This window comes from Aedes albopictus, chromosome 1 (assembly GCF_035046485.1).
Source record: "Aedes albopictus strain Foshan chromosome 1, AalbF5, whole genome shotgun sequence".
Taxonomy (NCBI): Eukaryota; Metazoa; Arthropoda; class Insecta; order Diptera; family Culicidae; genus Aedes; species Aedes albopictus.
The window spans coordinates 168253689-168270622 of NC_085136.1; positions in this window are offsets into that span (position 1 = coordinate 168253689).

Sequence of the window (16934 nt, forward strand, 5' to 3'; positions counted from 1 at the left end):
GACCAAAAAAGTTACCATTCCGAATACCAATGATCGTCGTGGCAAAAAACGTTTGAATATTCGATCCTATAGTAAGCAGAAACCGACTAAGCAAAGCCCGAAACAAAATCCATCGATCAGTCCCAGACAACTGAAGACTAGGTGCGTCCATACTTTCTGGGGCAGTCTTTATTGGTGTGAAGAGGTCCGGAGTGTCCCGCACCCGCTAGGCGGTCGGCAATGTTGTTACCAGCAATGTTGCAGTGGCCGGGGATCCACATGAAGACCGTGCTGGGAAGTGAGCACTGAATAATAGCTTGAATCCATGCATATTTGGGGGCTTGCGGCTGTATGGCTGCAAGGACACTCGCAGAATCTGACAGTATGAGAAGAGGTTTACTGGATGGTGTGGCAGTTGCGATGAGAATAGCGGCCGCCTCCGCGGAGAAAACCGAACATTGATTTGGCAGTCTTAGACTAATATCGGATTCGCTGTCATGGATACCGATTCCGGTACCAAAACGAGAAAGGGATCCGTCAGTGTATCTGTGCTGATAGTCGCGGTATTTGGTGTTGAGGAGCTCAAGTACAGTCTGGTGAAGCCTGGCTGAGCTTTCTCCCGCTCTGAAATTGTCCTTGATCGAGTTGTCAATTTTGAGGTTTGGGGTTTGCCAACTCCTGTCTCCATACCAGTGCGCGTTAGCCACTAGGGGGAGCTCCACGTTGGCGGCACTATGGAAGTGACTCTTTTCCCCTCGTCGAGCAGAAAGAGTCTGCGATTTCTAGTAGGTTTTTCGGCATAAGCGGCGGCTCTATTACAAATCGCTGCAGTAACACGATATTCGAAGGGGGCAACTCCAGCTTCGACGCAGGCTGACCAGGCTGGCGTAGATGGCAGCAAACCAGAGATGATCTGAATTGAGTTGTTGTAAACTGGAGCAAGTGTTTGTATGAGTGCGTTTGATGACAAGCAGGTGATCTCTAGGCCATACAGAAGTCGGCTGTCAATGATTGCTCTAGCAACTCGAAGTCTGATGGCCCTGTTGTTGCTTCGATGCCTAATTTTGCCGATGAACGGTAGGTGCTTGATGATTGGGTATCCAATCTCATCCAGTCCGGCTGATTCCCCATTGCAGCAGTTCAAGGCATGTTGAAGTTCCGCGAACGAAAACGGTTCATTGATAGGGAGACTGTCGAGATCGATTGGTACCCTGAAGTTCCGAATAGAATAGAATAGAATACACGAAAAGAAATTTCCATATGGAATGTATTAGAAAATGTTATACATTTTTGCCATTTTGTTTTTCTTTTAAATCTTATTTGAGAGTGTAATATAAATCATAACAAGCGATGAATAAAAAGTATAAGTTTAACTTATGGATATCATGCATTATTTGTAATAAATACCATTAGACGTGTTATAGTATGCATTGATCAAACCTAATAAAAATATAATCGTTTATTTTGATTTAGATTCTTAATATTTTACTGTTTTTTTTTTATTTTGGTTAAAATAATAACAATAAAGTTTTGAGTTCTGCTCACACATAACTGTTTTATTTAATATTTTTATCAGCGGTCAACATAGCGCATTTGGAAAAAAAGGCTCCGGCAAAGCATTATGATCTCGATTGTGATTTTTTATCAGCGCCTTCTGGAAGCCGTAATGCCGATTTTTCTGGAGTACTCGTTACCACCGTTGCTCCGCTTTTCGTACGGATTGAGGGGTTGAAGTGGCTGCACCTCGCCTACTAATGGTTCCTGACTGTTGTCTTCGAGTGGAATAAAGAGATGCCACCGTTGAACTGCGACGACAACGTGGCCAGGCCTCGAGCCAGGCTGTGATTGTTCCGGGAGTTGAAGAACAATCTGGTGTCCATCATGGTGTTACTGGTGCTGCTCCTCTTCATCCAACATTTGGTTTTGGTGGATATGGTCCAGATTTCCGATACTGCTGGAGGGCAGCCATTGGACATGCTGAGGCTTCTGGCAAAGATGATTCCGCTGTTCCGGACAGTGTCCATGGTGATTTTCGGAATGCACTGTCGAATAGAAAAGTTGTATGAGCTATACTGCCCCCACTCGCATAACAGTCCCATTTGCAAAAAGTAGGAATTGAGAAAACGGCATTTGAAGTTTGAAAACTTGTTTCCATATAAAATTTTGAAAATTCGCCAAAATTTTAAAAATATTTCCATCTTCTCGAAACTTCCACAGATTGCTTTGCACATGAATATATAACTGTAAAAAATGTTACAATCACTACAAAGTTGTTCAGTTTTGTGTTACGTAACACAAAAATCCATGATGGGACTGTTATGCGGGTACTTTTGATATGGGACGCTCATAACTTGGTATTTTTTTCACACATTGACATAAAAATTCGTAATTTTTATTGGTGTTTTTGGAAGTACATAAAAAATGATGACTATTCATAACGTTAACTCAAAAGTGATGAAAAGTCAAATGGGACTGTTATGCGAGTGGGGGCAGTATAGCACTGATATAAAGATAATTTAATGATTATACCTACCGTGATTTGCAACTGGCTGTATGCAGAGGTGATAAAGACGTCTAGTCAAGTTAGAGTGCAAGTAACTAATGATGTTTTATTCATACATAATTCAACGCTTACTATGATCTAACATCCCCCCTTAAGCGGTAATTCCTAACATTTTTCTCTCTTCAAACAGTTTTGAATTTGGTACAGGTTTAGTAAAAATGTCGGCTGCCTGAAGGATCGATGATACATGGTTTAAACAAATTGCCCTAGATGCTAATTGTTCTCGTACATAATGGTGTCTTATGTCTATGTGCTTGCTTCTTGAAGAGTAGCCCACATCTTTCTCCGCCAGGCTGATGGCGCTCTTGTTGTCGCAGTTGATCGGTACTGACATTTCGGCGCCATGAAGCTCTTGACGGAATCCTCTCCACCAAGCCGCTTCCTGGGTAGCAGATGAAAGTGCCATATATTCGGCTTCGGTAGTAGACAGTGCTACCGTGGATTGCCTTTTCGAGCTCCATGAAACCGCACCGCCGCTCTGCATAAACACGTAGCCGGAAACTGAACGCCGACTTTCAACGTCGTTTGCCCAATCTGCATCACTGTAGCCTTGGAAATCCTGCTCCGAACCAGCCCGGTACACTAGCTTGTGGTTTTTCGTCCCCTTCAGATATCGTAGAATACGCTTCGCTGCCGTCCAGTGTGCTGATCCCGGATCGTTACTGAAGCTGCTGACAACACTTACCGCGTAGCTGATATCAGGCCGAGAGCATTGTGCAACGAATTGCAAACCACCAACCAGCTCTTTGAACGGAATACTTTTCATCCTTTCCTTTTCTTCCACAGACTCCGGCTTCATCGCTTTGGTCAGCTTCTGATTGACGTCCAGGGGTGTCGATACTGGGTTTGACTCCTCCATCCGGAATCGCTTCAAAAGCTCATCAATATAATGCTCCTGGTCTACGGCTACCATGCCATCGGATCGTGTGACCCGCAGTCCCAGAATCTGCTTGACCTGCCCCATGTCCTTCATTTGGAATTCGGAACATAACTGCTGCTTCACCTGGTCCACTAGCGCTTGATTGTTGGAAAATAGTAGGAAGTCATCAACGTAAACGGATATGATGATCACCTTCCCATACTCGAAACGATAATATACGCACGAGTTGTACATCGATCTCTGGAATCCAATCGCCTTGAGCTTTTCATCCAGCTTCTGGTTCCAGACGCGGCTGGCCTGCTTCAAGCCATAAAGTGCCTTCTTGAGACGGCATACCTTCGTCGGAGCTCGTTCGTCCCGATCCATAGAAATCTCCTCTCCGTGCAGCTCGCCCTGCAGGAAAGCAGTCACCGCATCCATTTGGTGCATCTGAAGATTGTGCTTGGCTGCCGTCGCCAAGAGGTACCGCACGGTCGCATACCGTACCACGGGAGAGTAAGTCGCATCGTAGTCCACGCCTTTGACTTGCGAATATCCCTTTATCACGAGTCGAGCCTTATGCCGCCGGGTGGAAGTGTCGGCATACGTCTTCAGCTTGAACACCCACTTGCTCTTGAGTGCTTTCCGACCTGCTGGTAGATCGACCAAGGACCACGTATCGTTATCGCACAACGATCGATGCTCGGACTTCATCGCTTCGATCCAGCAGTCACGATCTGGCCGTTCCAACGCCTGTTGGAATGTCTCCGGCTCCCCGGAAATCTGTGGAATAGATGACGACGGAAGCATACCGCTGCAGATCGAATTATTACTCCACTTGCCTTGGACTGGGCGCTCCCAGTCACTGTGCCCAGAATCGTGTTGCGGTCCAACATCTTCTTCCTTTTCGTGTGACGGGAGCGCAATGATGGACGACCTCGCTAGGTCTGGACGATTCTGTGAAAGTGCAAGATTCTGAGGAAGGATACTGTACGTCACCTTAAAGTCAGAATACTTGCCTGGTACCTTGCGCTCCCTCGCGCTGCGCCTCGTGGTAGGTTGTGAAACGTTCCGAGTTAATTGCGGAGGGAGCGTAGTGGATTGCTGCACTACGACTGGATCACAGTCTTCTTCGTTGTCTTCGAAGGCGGCCACCGGAAATGGCACTGTTGTCGGATCCACATCTTCATTCATCTCGACATGTTCACGCTTCAGATCTTCACTCAGGATAACCACATCACGACTGACGAACACTTGCTTGGTCGCTGGGTCGTACACTCTGTAGCCTTTGGAGCAGTCGGCGTAGCCAACAAGAACACACGACCTGGATTTCGGATCCCATTTCTTCCGATTCACTTTTGGGACATACGCCATTGCACTCGACCCAAACACACGCAGGTTTGCAACATCTGGCTTCCTTCCGGTGAATTCTTCAATCGGTGTAACTTGCTTCCCCTTCGTCGGTGATCGGTTGATCAAATACACCGCCGTCGACGTCGCTTCAGCCCAAAAACGTTTGTCCAGACCAGAATCGAACAGCAAACATCTGGCTCGTTCTTCGATCGTCCGATTCATCCGCTCTGCGAGCCCGTTTTGCTGCGGATTATAGGCTACTGATGTCTCGTGGCGGATGCCACTTGTCTTCAGAAACTGCTGGAACTTGTTACCAACATATTCGGTTCCGTTGTCGGTCCGGAAGCGCTTGATGGACCTACCAGTCTGTTTCTCGACGTACGCTTTGAACTCAACGAATGCGTCAAAAGCTTCTCCTTTGGACTTCAGAAAATAGACGTGCGTCATACGGCTGGCATCGTCTATAAACGTGACGAAATATTTGCTTCCTCCTATCGATGGCTTCTCCATCGGTCCGCATAAATCCGAATGAACCAGGTCCAGTAGTTCACTCGATCGGTTGCCCATTGACTTGAACGGAAGTTTGTGGTGCTTACCTTCAGCACACCGGGCGCAGGCTGGAATATCCTTCCCACGGACGTCGATTCCAGTAACCATTGACGGCAAACGCTTCACGCTGTCCAAGTTGAGATGCCCGTATCGTCTGTGCCACAGCTCTAGATTATCGCCGGATTTCGCAACGCACGCTTTAGGTCGGTCATACTGCTTAAGCTTGTACAAACCGTCCTCCTCGGTACCGGTTGCGATGATTTCACCGGTGGATTCGCTGCTAACCTCGCAAGAGTCTTTTGAAAAACTCACACGATATCCTTTGTTGCAAATACGGCTTACCGAAAGCAAGTTGACCGCCAGGTCTGGAACAAACAGAACATCAGCGATATCTAGTGTGCTACACATACCTTCAACATCGGCATCCAGTTTGACCCTGCCGACGGCCGGAACAGGAACTTCGGTGGCATTCGCTACGAATATACTCTCCGTGACATCTCTCTTGTCGATCAGTGCCCGCTCGGATGTGCACATGTGCCGCCCTGCTCCAGAGTCCAGAATCCAATCTTCTTCCTCTAGCTTGGAATTCTTGCTTGCTAACAACGCCGTTTGCTTTCCGTGGAATCCTTTCTCGGGCTTTGACTTCGGTTTCGCTTGACATTCGGATGCGTAATGTCCCAGCTTCTCACACTTGAAGCATTTCACGTTGGACTTGTCCTTCTTCCTCTGCACCTTCTTCGAACGGGTGGCCAACGCACCAACAGTACCGCTTGACTTGCAATCTGTATCGATGGAGACGTCTTGCAAAATTTTAGACTTGACCATGTCCGCGGTGAGCTTGATCCCAGATGCATCGAGCCCCATAATCATTGGCTCGTATTGCTTCGGTAGTCCCATGAGCAGGATTAACGACAGCCATTCGTCGTCCAGCACGAACCCAATCTCTTCTAGCTTGTGGCTCGTTGACATGATTTCGTCGACGTACTCCTCTACGGACGAGCAATCTTCCAACTCCAGCCTGGTCAATTTCCGCAACAAGCTTATCTTCCGGTACCGCCCGCAATCTTGAAACGCCGTTTTCAAGCTGTTCCAGGCTTCCTTCGCTGTTTTGGACCGCTGGACGAGGCTATAGTTGTACGGTTCAATGCTGAGACATATGGTTGCCAGCGCCCTGTCTGACAAATCCGGATCCACTTGAAAATCGTCCGGATGATCCACCGCGCGCCAGGTGCCCTCGCGAATCATCACCATGCGCATCGCAAAGGTCCACGTGACATAATTCTCCCGTCCTTTCAGCTTCTGCACTGCCAGAAGCTAAATGCTGCTGCTTGGGATTCTCTCCGCACTCCCCATCTGCGCGTACTGGTGCACATTTTCCTGTGGGCTCCACAATTTCGCCGGAACGCCGGGTCCGTGGCATCGCTTCGCTTCCTTTCTTCCTGCTTCGAGAAAAATTTTCACTTTCGGCCGATAACAACGACCGTTTCTATGGAAACATTCCCGGGCTCATAACCTGATAAAGACGTCTAGTCAAGTTAGAGTGCAAGTAACTAATGATGTTTAATGATGTTTTATTCATACATAATTCAACGCTTACTATGATCTAACAAGAGGCTTACAAAATAATTAAAAGGTATCAAAATGGCTTCCTCCTTCCTCCGTTGACGACGGCACCGTTTGTTTGTAGTGGAGCAAGTTTTCAAAACCAAACCTTAGAGAATTTATTAGGCAAATGTTATATTGCTTTTTTTGCACCGTATTCGACCCCCTGCAGAAATTTTTTGTCACACCACAATATGTTCCCACCAGTTTTAGCATACATTGGTTCGTTTCGCTGCTAGAAATATTAAGCGTCGGTTACACTTTTTGGGTGGTGCATGGAATAATCGGTTTGTTTACTTGCTACTTTCTTTGGTGTTTGACGTGTGAACAAATATTTTAGACGATTGAACATTTGCACGGTAATCTATAAAGCAATGCAAGATGCAATACTTTTCAGCCATAACACAAAACTTATACATGATATAAGTCAATGTTATAGTTAATATTATGTTCTTGTATGAACATAATTAGTTATTGTAATGAAATTAATTACAGCGTATCTAATAACAAATATGAACTGATCTTTATGAATAATATCATTGAATTTCTTTTCGTGTAGAATAGAATAGAATAAAATAGAATAGAATAGAATAGAATAGAATAGAATAGAATAGAATAGAATAGAATAGAATAGAATAGAATAGAATAGAATAGAATAGAATAGAATAGAATAGAATAGAATAGAATAGAATAGAAGAGAATAGAAGAGAATAGAAGAGAATAGAAGAGAATAGAAGAGAATAGAAGAGAATAGAATAGAATAGAATAGAATAGAATAGAATAGAATAGAATAGAATAGAAGAGAATAGAAGAGAATAGAAGAGAAAAGAAGAGAATAGAAGAGAATAGAAGAGAATAGAAGAGAATAGAATAGAATAGAAGAGAATAGAAGAGAATAGAAGAGAATAGAAGAGAATAGAAGAGAATAGAAGATAATAGAAGATAATAGAAGAGAATAGAAGAGAATAGAAGAGAATAGAAGAGAATAGAAGAGAATAGAAGAGAATAGAAAGGAATAGAAGAGAATAGAAGAGAATAGAAGAGAATAGAAGAGAATAGAAGAGAATAGAAGAGAAAAGAAGAGAATAGAATAGAATAGAATAGAATAGAAGAGAATAGAAGAGAATAGAAGAGAATAGAAGAGAATAGAAGAGAATAGAAGAGAATAGAAGAGAATAGAAGAGAATAGAAGAGAATAGAAGAGAATAGAAGAGAATAGAATAGAATAGAAGAGAATAGAAGAGAATAGAAGAGAATAGAAGAGAATAGAAGAGAATAGAAGAGAATAGAAGAGAATAGAAGAGAATAGAAGAGAATAGAAGAGAATAGAAGAGAATAGAAGAGAATAGAAGAGAATAGAAGAGAATAGAAGAGAATAGAAGAGAATAGAAGAGAATAGAAGAGAATAGAAGAGAATAGAAGAGAATAGAAGAGAATAGAAGAGAATAGAAGAGAATAGAAGAGAATAGAAGAGAATAGAAGAGAATAGAAGAGAATAGAAGAGAATAGAAGAGAATAGAAGAGAATAGAAGAGAATAGAAGAGAATAGAAGAGAATAGAAGAGAATAGAAGAGAATAGAAGAGAATAGAAGAGAATAGAAGAGAATAGAAGAGAATAGAAGAGAATAGAAGAGAATAGAAGAGAATAGAAGAGAATAGAAGAGAATAGAAGAGAATAGAAGAGAATAGAAGAGAATAGAAGAGAATAGAAGAGAATAGAAGAGAATAGAAGAGAATAGAAGAGAATAGAAGAGAATAGAAGAGAATAGAAGAGAATAGAAGAGAATAGAAGAGAATAGAAGAGAATAGAAGAGAATAGAAGAGAATAGAAGAGAATAGAAGAGAATAGAAGAGAATAGAAGAGAATAGAAGAGAATAGAAGAGAATAGAAGAGAATAGAAGAGAATAGAAGAGAATAGAAGAGAATAGAAGAGAATAGAAGAGAATAGAAGAGAATAGAAGAGAATAGAAGAGAATAGAAGAGAATAGAAGAGAATAGAAGAGAATAGAAGAGAATAGAAGAGAATAGAAGAGAATAGAAGAGAATAGAAGAGAATAGAAGAGAATAGAAGAGAATAGAAGAGAATAGAAGAGAATAGAAGAGAATAGAAGAGAATAGAAGAGAATAGAAGAGAATAGAAGAGAATAGAAGAGAATAGAAGAGAATAGAAGAGAATAGAAGAGAATAGAAGAGAATAGAAGAGAATAGAAGAGAATAGAAGAGAATAGAAGAGAATAGAAGAGAATAGAAGAGAATAGAAGAGAATAGAAGAGAATAGAAGAGAATAGAAGAGAATAGAAGAGAATAGAAGAGAATAGAAGAGAATAGAAGAGAATAGAAGAGAATAGAAGAGAATAGAAGAGAATAGAAGAGAATAGAAGAGAATAGAAGAGAATAGAAGAGATTAGAAGAGAATAGAAGAGAATAGAAGAGAATAGAATAGAATAGAATAGAATAGAATAGAATAGAATAGAATAGAATAGAATAGAATAGAATAGAATAGAATAGAATAGAATAGAATAGAATAGAATAGAATAGAATAGAATAGAATAGAATAGAATAGAATAGAATAGAATAGAATAGAATAGAATAGAATAGAATAGAATAGAATAGAATAGAATAGAATAGAATAGAATAGAATAGAATAGAATAGAATAGAATAGAATAGAATAGAATAGAATAGAATAGAATAGAATAGAATAGAATAGAATAGAATAGAATAGAATAGAATAGAATAGAATAGAATAGAATAGAATAGAATAGAATAGAATAGAATAGAATAGAATAGAATAGAATAGAATAGAATAGAATAGAATAGAATAGAATAGAATAGAATAGAATAGAATAGAATAGAATAGAATAGAATAGAATAGAATAGAATAGAATAGAATAGAATAGAATAGAATAGAATAGAATAGAATAGAATAGAATAGAATAGAATAGAATAGAATAGAATAGAATAGAATAGAATAGAATAGAATAGAATAGAATAGAATCGAATAGAATCGAATAGAATCGAATAGAATCGAATAGAATCGAATAGAATCGAATAGAATCGAATAGAATCGAATAGAATCGAATAGAATCGAATAGAATCGAATAGAATCGAATAGAATCGAATAGAATAGAATAGAATAGAATAGAATAGAATAAAATAGAATAGAAGAGAATGGAAGAGAATAGAAGAGGATAGTAGGGGATAGAAGATAATAGAAGAGAATCGAAGAGAATAGAAATTATGCTCTACAAATTACTGTTTAAATGATTTTTCAATTGAGAAAATAGTCAATGTTCGACTTTCCTCATCGGCATCAACAATGATAAATTAAAACACTTTTCAAAAGTTTAACAAAAAGTTTATTCGACAAGCATTGATTCCTTAACAAGAGATTTTAAATACAAAGAAAATCGGGTTAAGTACGGTTCCTTTGAATTCCACTAAGAATTTGCATCCTTTGACAGATACGTACACTCCCGTTCAAAAGTTTGGGGTCACCCCCTCAAAAACATGTAATTTTTTTAGGTCCATATCTCCGCCAATTTGCGTCCGATTTCATAACCCTAGGTTTTATTCAAAAGATAATAAGTCGAAGAAACTTTGAACATGATTTAAAAGAAACTTTTTCCAAAAATTTTGTATGTAAACTTAACCCAAAGTTGCCAAATTTTCCAAAAAATGAATATAAACTTACGGCAGTGTCGCTGGAAGTTGGGTCGACCAAATTTTAAGATGAGAGCGGTAATATGACCCTTTTTCTATTAGCTTTCAACTGCTTTTTACAGAACTTAACTTAAAAATCTAGAAAAAAAATTATTAAGTAAATTAATCCTTGATGTCATCGACCAAAAGTTTGGGGTCACCCGTCAATATGATGTATCGGCCAAAAGTTTAGGGTCACTTTCGTAAAACATGGAAAAGTGATTTGGTGATATCTTCGTCATCTATAATTCAATTTTAATTATTTTTGGCTCATTTCAAAGATAATTAACTAAATTTACGTTTGATGTCTTCAACTTAACGTATTGAACGATTTTTGTATATAAAAATGTTATGTTAAGTTAGCACATTTTACCACGCTTCAAAAAATGAGGCAACTTTACTTTAAGTTTTAGTACGTAAATTTTAACAAATATGTGTGGTTCAGGGCCCATATAGCCGAGGCGGTAAACGCACGGGTATTCAGCATGACCATGCTGAGGGTGACGGGTTCGATTCCCGGTCGGTCCAGGATCTTTTCGTAAAGGAAATTTCCTTGACTTCCTTGGGCATAGAGTATCTTCGTGCCTGCCACACGATATACACATGCAAAATGGTCATTGGCAGAGGAAGCTCTCAGTTAATAACTGTGGAAGTGCTCATTGAACACTAAGCTGAGAAGCAGGCTTTGTCCCAGTGAGGACGTTACGCCAAGAAGAAGAAGAGAAGAGTGTGGTTCAATGTCTATGCTGTAAGTATCATTCTTTTTGTTTCAAATAAGCCAAGAAGAATTAAAATTGAATGAAAGATGACAAAGATATCAACAAATCACTTTTCCATGTTTTACGATAGTGACCAAGGGGTTGGTCACTCGGCACATTGTGCCCGGCACACATGCCGGCACATCTCGGCACACATGCCGGCACATCTCGGCACACATGCCGGCACATTTCGGCACAATTCGGCACACATGGGCACAACAATAAAATCCAACGTTGCTCTATAGAATCAACCTGTCAAAATACTCACGATTGAAAAAAACCGTTTATTTACATTTTTACCAAGTATGCTGGGTTGGATTTTGTTTGTAAACACCAATCAGATCAACAACATTCGACAAAAATTGACAGGGTGCTTCATTAGCGCAAAAACATTCAAAGAAAAAACCCCACTGGGCACGTGCGGCACACCTTCGGCACGTTCGGCACACTTGGGCAAATTATCCGGCACAGTTTTGGCACACATTGGCACACGCTCAAAAATAATGGCACAAACGAAGTGTGCTGAATGGCCAACCCCTTGATAGTGACCCTAAACTTTTGGCCGATACAGCATTTTGAGGGGTGACCCCAAACTTTTGGTCGATGACATCAAGGATTAATTTACTTAATAACTTTTTTTCTAGATTTTTTAGCTAAAGTCTGTAAAAAGCAGTTGAAAGCTAATAGAAAATGGGTCATATTACCGCTCTCATCTTAAAATTTGGTCGACCCAACTTCCAGCGACACTGCCGTAAGTTTATATTCAATTTTTAGAAAATTTGGCAACTTTGGGTTAAGTTTACATACAAAATTTTTGGAAAAAGTTTCTTTTAAATTATGTTCAAAGTTTCTTTGACTTATTATCTTTTGAATGAAACCTAGGGTTTTGAAATTGAACGCAAATTGGCGGAGATATGGGCCTAAAAAAATTACATGTTTTTGAGGGGGTGACCCCAAACTTTTGAACGGGAGTGTATTTCGACCTCAACTGTAAGGTCGTCTTCGGTGTCTTGTACTTGACTCGACTCGACTCGAGATTTTAACAAAATATTTCTGGAGCTCGATTTGAATAGATCGTATATATGTGCTTTTGTCGATATAAAATTCGATCAGTTTATTTTAGCCATTGTAGCAATATGGTAGATATTTTGCAAACTTTTAATGAAGGAACAGAAAGCCTGTTTTGTGAGGATTCTGCTGTATGTATAAACTTTGCTCAATTTCAACGGTTTTCCCTATAATGAACGAATCCAAGTGATCGAATTTTTAATCGACAAGAGCACATACGACCTATTCAAATCGAGCTCCAGATTTGTCTGCATATTATTTAGCTGATGTATCGATAAGCAGCATATCTCCTGAAAAATGTGCTTTTCACTTGTCAAATAAACGCCTTCAGCCCGTCATAGTTTGACTCTGAACTTTGTTCCGAGACTGTTTAGACAACCAAGTTAATAAAGAACCAAAATTTTAAACGAATCACATAAAATAAAACAGAATAGAATTATATAGTTTAACATTGAGTGCCAAGAGACATAATCAACGTAAAAATGAGGCATTTATTTATTATTATTAGTCTGTGACAAGATATTTTGTACCTTGATCATTATATTTTTATCTTCCGCAGCAGTTCGATTGTACGAGACGCTTGGATCGATGCATTTGACATTTTAGTGCTGTCGTGTTTACTGAATATTGTTCCCACAGTCACCTAGATAACCATACTTCTTCTTCTTCTTCTTCTTCTTCTTAATGGCTCGACGTCCCCACTGGGACTTGGCCTGCCTCGCTTCAACTTAGTGTTCTTTGAGCACTTCCACAGTTATTAATTGAAGGGCTTTCTTTGCCTGCCATTGCATGAATATGTATATTGTGAGGCAAGTACAATGATACACTATGCCCAGGGAGTCGAGAAAATTTTCCCGACCGGAACGGGAATCGAACCCGCCGTCTCCGGATTGGCGATCCATAGCCTTAACCACTAGGCTAACTGGAGACCCAATACAGCCATACCATACAGCATTCAGAAATCGACACATTTCAAGTATCCCTAAACATCTTTATGCACTATTTATTGAACATAATATCAAGATTCCATGACAAAAGCATAATAAAAATAAAATGCTTAATGGATCTTCGACTGAGCATGAGTAGATTAGATTACCTGAACAGATGCTGTGAATGCACCATGTCCAAGACCATACCGCATCACATATTGTCATACATTTTTAAAGATCGATATTTAATAAAAAAAATAAAAACATATTCATATCGCAATTAGTTCGTCTGGAAACATTATCTTCAATAAGGACCAACACTTTTTGACCGCATTCGATACAAGTTTTCTCACCGTGCGCTAAAAATACTGACAGCGAAATCAGAATAGAGCTTGCTGGCGTTTATTCACCTTTCTCTTTCAAACATGCAGGTGGAATAGGATTTGTTGACATCAGGAAAAGTTTCCCGATGAAAACAAATCCTATCCCGCCTGCATGCTTGAAAGAGAGAGGTGAATAAACGTCAGCAAGCTCCATGGAAAACACGTATTTTGGGCTGAACAGCTGTTGAAGTATAAGGCGTTGTTCAGTTGATTACCACGTGCTTTACTAATTCACCACTGATGAACACAAGTTCAGGAGTGATCATCATTGAGTCAATGGAAGATTATGTTTTGCTTTGGGTGCTGCATCCTCGGCTGCATCTCACCATCTCTAGGACGGCGCAGATAGGACGCATGCCTGGCAATCGACAGGTCTCGAGTTCTATTCCGGATTTAGGTAATTTTATATGTAATTCTGGAGCTCGATTTGAATAGGTCGTATGTGCTTTTGTCGATTAAAAATTCGATCAGTTGGATTCGCTTATAACAGCGCGAATCATTAAAGTTGATCAAAGTTGATACATACAGCAGAATCCTCACTTTTGTGTAACAGGCTTTCTGTTCTATCATTAAAAGTTTGCAAAATATCTGCCATATTGCTACAATGACTAAAATAAACTGATCGAATTTTATATCGACAAAAGCACATACGACCTATTCAAATCGAGCTCCAGATTTGTAAAACGCTTTGAACAACAAAAAATTAAGTTGGTGCACAACATGATGTTTTATAACTTCTCCAAATTTGTGTGAACAAAACGCGAACATGTACGTGAAAATAATTCAAATGTTATTGGCCTCCTAAAGTGAGGTTAAGTTTTGTGAAATCCCATTTCGTATTTTAGTGATTGAGTCGTTTCAGATAAAATTTAATGTGGGATTGGGGTAGAAAAATTCATTTTATCGATAAATTTACCAAAAAATTGATGATTAAACTGACGGGGAACTGGTATTTCCAAGGGTAGGGTATTGGTTCCCTTCTTAAGCATGTGGCTCCCATTTTCATCCTACAAAAAACAAAGGATTGAAGCGCTGTTTGTTTTGTTTCTTATTTTTGTATTTTTTGTTATTTAGTAGTGAGCACCCATGAAAACAAAAAGAACGAAATCAATCGGTGCCGTAATCGCTTGTTTTCGAATAGGATGAATATAGGAGCATGAGATTACTGATGGAACACATACCCTATTTCCCTTTCAAACTTCTTAATTTTAACGACATAACCTCTACTTTTAATCGCCAATTCAACATCATGCTGAATTAATTCGTCATAATGGTGCCTGTTAAATGAGTGATTGTTAGTTTGGGTAGAAGAGAATAGAAGAGAATAGAAGAAAATAAAAGAGAATAGAGAATAGAAGAGAATATTGCCCGTTGTGAAGATTTATAGAATCCGACGCAAATCAATGATTAGGCTCATTTCCAGCGTAGGTGCGTTATAAATGTTTGTTTACAAAGCAAAACTATCACCAAATGTGTACCCAACAACACAGCGTAAAAAAACACCAGGACGCGGTCTGGTTTTATATCTGTGGGCCCACGCAAGAAAAATCCACGCAACTAATTTTCGCGCAGGGGTCTAAAGAGGTGGAATCCCCGCAATATAAAAAGAATTTATTTATTGTGCATCCTAGCTGATCTGAGTCAGCCGCCATATAAGATTGCGTCCGTTTGATTTGTTCACGGCGGCTGACAGCTCCAACCCGGTGGCTGCAAAACAGTTTTAGCCAAGGTGCACATCGTGTACAAATCATACGTGCGCGGTCTGGCGCGATCTGAGGCTGCGCGTTTCGAACGCAGCTTGCTGAGAATCTAAGATAAGCGCGACAATATTGCAGACTACATCCCAAATTGGACTATCAAAGCCTGGAACACATAGCGTCCGTTCCGTCAAGGTTTGCGTTTTTTTGACAGTTTTCCCATGGGAAATGTGTCAAATTACTGTCACGCACACGCAAACGTATGCATTGTGTGGGGCACTTCACACTTTTTTGGTACGCCTTAAAAGTGTGATTTTTATCACACTTTTACCTCGGCACCTCGGCACATTTGCCTCGGATAGTCTCGACGTCTTCGGTGCACTTATTCCTCCATTTACAAGGAATAAGTGCACCGAAGACTTCAACTCGATCCGATGTGTCCCTGCGATGCAATCACACTTTGAAGGTGTGTGCACACTATTGTGTCAGTCCAATTTGGGGTGCAGTCAGCAATACCGACCCAGGTAACCACTAAGCACTGTTCTGAGCATTATAACGGCCATTAAACAGCTTTTCAGTGCTAAAAAGCTCTATATAAGCATTCCTAATGCTTATAGGCACTATAACCAGTAAGAACTAAATTAAGCCCTGTAAGCCTATATAAAGCCTACAAGCTGTAAAGAAGTTTGTCAGTGCTGTCACAGGGCTTGGAGCACATGACGTTTATATCAATCAAAATAGATTTCGACCAAAACAGACTCGAGTCGGTTATGATCAATACATTTTAAACATCCATGTCGGACGGGATTGACGAAACGGGATTATTTTTGTTGTTGGCATGTTTATCGGAATGATGTTGTTAAATAGATAATGGAATTTGATTATCTTGATTATTCCATTTTTTTTTTCAATCAAGACAAACTCCAGCTTGTTTCCCTCTTCTTGTGAAACGTTTCCCGACCATTTATATAAACATTGCTTCTCCTGCATCAATTCCTGCGTTCATCACCACCAACCTTACCACTGAATCATCCTCATCCCATATCATTTTCAACCCTCGAAATGCCAAAACTATTTTGTTTTTCATGGTTTAAATACTAGTTTGATCACACCATTCCCATGGTGCATTGGTGGAGCAGATGAAAAAGGCAACGGACTTGGACTTGATCAGGAACTCGGAGGACAACAGCTAGAATCTGGATGAAGTAGCAAAAAAGCAACTTCAATGGAAGCAAAGGAAGTTAGAAAAGAACAGAAGATAAACATTTTTTTTCTTTTTTCTTTGTCTCACTTTTGACAACTTTCGCTCCAGAGACTTGGTACGATATTAAAGTTGGCCGTATATCAGCCGAATAATTCGCCAAAAGTGGCTTTTGAGCAGCTCTATAAGAGGATATAGAACCAATTAGCTCTGTTAGCCAGGTTCTACATTCGACTATAGAGCCGACTTAATGCCATTTTTACGGCTTAATGGTTACTTGGGGAATTTACAC